Source organism: Penaeus japonicus, unplaced genomic scaffold (genome assembly GCF_977035675.1).
Source record: "Penaeus japonicus unplaced genomic scaffold, GWHDUDI00000001_assembly GWHDUDI00000008, whole genome shotgun sequence".
In the NCBI taxonomy this organism is placed as follows: Eukaryota; Metazoa; Arthropoda; class Malacostraca; order Decapoda; family Penaeidae; genus Penaeus; species Penaeus japonicus.
The window spans coordinates 10092983-10095482 of record NW_028234410.1 but is presented as its reverse complement, the minus strand read 5'-3'; positions in this window follow the sequence as shown (position 1 = coordinate 10095482).

Here is a 2500-nt window from a genome sequence, read left to right as displayed (position 1 = left end):
CTTAGGCAATGACCTGTATGCTAATCTCCCTGGCTCTTTGTCTAGTCTTTATTTATTTTCGTTTTTTTCTTTTCTTATTCGTTCACCTTCGCATTTGATTTTTTAAAATTCCTTTTCGTGTATATTGGTCTATTCAGTCCTCTTGTGTATTTTTGTTAATTAACTTTCTTGTATATTTGTCTTATTAATTTTCTTATTCATCTTATTTATTTTTGCATTTATGATATTTTTGTTACTTTTCTTATTAAGTTCTCTAATCTATTTTTCTTATCTTTTATTTTTCTTTATCTTTTATAAATGATAATTATGTGTGTGTGATTTCGCGATGTGCTTTAATGGCAAATATAGTCTTTTTTCTCCTTTTTCAAATGATATTAACAGACTCTCTCTCTCTCTCTCTCTCTCTCTCTCTCTCTCTCTCTCTCTCTCTCTCTCTCTCTCTCTCTCTCTCTCTCTCTCTCTCTCTTAAACTTTTAAATATTGGTAGGGAGTAACAGGTGGGAGATTCTGACTGCTCAAAAGGACTAGACACTTGAGATATCACATTTTTTTTATAAATTCTGTGCTTGCAATTTCCTGTTATTCTTTAGGATTGAGTTACTCTCTTACGATCTACCAAGATTCTTGTTTAAGGATCTCAAGCTGCCCTCTGGACCTGGCAATTGTTTCGAAACTTAAATACCTGTGGTCAAAATCAGAGGAGAGATCTGATATTTGATTCTGTCAGTTTCATCTGCTTTCATATCTATCTATCTGCCTATCTATCTATCTATCTATCTATCTATCTATCTATCTATATATATATATATATATATATATATATATATATATATATATATATATGTATATATTAAGATGCGCTTTAAGTCGCATCCAATTAATATATTGCTGTTATTGTCTCTGTATCTATCTTGAAAGCATCTAGTTCATATTTATGTGATGAGGAGTCTAGTCCAACTGAAACGCCAAAATATATTGATCCTTCCGTATTGTTCTGTTTCACTTTTTATACATATTACTGTTTCTGTAATTTTGGCTCCAACGTAATCTTCTTTTTTGCATTCTTTCCCTCTTTTTTCTTCGGTTTCCCTAATTCCTTTCTTTTCCCTTGTCATTATTTTACAACCCTCATTAGTGTGATTCTTTCCTCAGGCTTCATCATTTATTAACCTCATTATTAAACGAACAACCTTCTATTAATGATCTAATTGTTTAGTTTCTTCTGTTCCCGTTTGACTTTACTTTTACCTAATCTCATTCTTCTTAGATTTTACTTATCAGCACTCTTGTTCTTCCTAGCCCTTCTTAACCTTTGTTCTCTATTATTTTTTCGTCCTCTCAAAACTTCATGATTCTCAATTTTCTCCAAATCCCTTCATGTTCACACTTTTCAATATTTTTCTTCTTCGCCAACATTCCTCTCTGTATTGTCAACGTCTCAATTATCTATTCTCAAAATTCTTAATTTTGAGTCTTCTCAAAGTTTTATAATTCTATCTACTCCAAATTTCTCCATGCTCACTTTCCTCAACATTTCTCTTCTCCATCAGCTTTCCTCCTTCTCTTCTCAGTCAGCCCGCCTCTCTCTGTTGTCAACATCTCAGTTCTCTCTCTTCGCATATTTCTTAATTTCGAGTGTTCTCAAAATTCCATAATTCTCAGCCTTCTCTAAATCTCTTCATGTTCACCATTCTCCACCGGCCTTCCTCCCTCTCCTCTCCACCAGCCTTCCTCCCCTCTCTTCCCCACCAGCCTCCCTCTCTTCCCCACTAGCCTTCCTCCCCTCTCTTCCCCACCAGCCTTCCTCTCTCTCCTCTTCACCAGCCTTCCTCCCTCTCCTCTTCACCAGCCTTCCTCCCTCTCCTCTTCACCAGCCTTCCTCCCTCTCTTCCCCACCAGCCTTCCTCCCTCTCCTCTTCACCAGCCTTCCTTTCTGTATTGTCAACATCTCAATTCCCTTCTTCCCCCGCCTCCTCCTTCCCTCCCCGGCGCCACCTGGGTCGAAGGGGAGGGAGAGCGCGCAACAGCCTCGTTTAACCGCTCCATCTTCTGGTTCTTGGAAGAACTATGGCGTCGGTAACTCCTCTGTAATTATCTTGTCTTTGGCGGTCGCTGCGCCTGTACCTGCTTCATGTGTGTTTGTAATGGATGGATGTGTGTGTCTGCCTTTGAAACGAGGTGGGGACGAAGGTTTGTGTGTAGTTATGGGATGAGTGACTGCAGTCAGGTAATTAGGAACTTGGAACTGGTGACTGATGATCATGTGTGAGGTATTGTTTTAGAGCCTTGATGAGCGTTTGAGATTTGATGACCCTTTTTATTTATTTTTTTTTCTCAATGACAACGTGCGGTTTCCCCACGAGTGCAATGCATCATCAATAGCCTATTAAATTAAGCCATATTTCGACACCCGGTCCACAATCATTCAGAGAGCCACGCCTACCACCCACGTCTGAGCCAATTAGATTCCCGGACCACCAGACTTAAGCTCCTCCCCCTT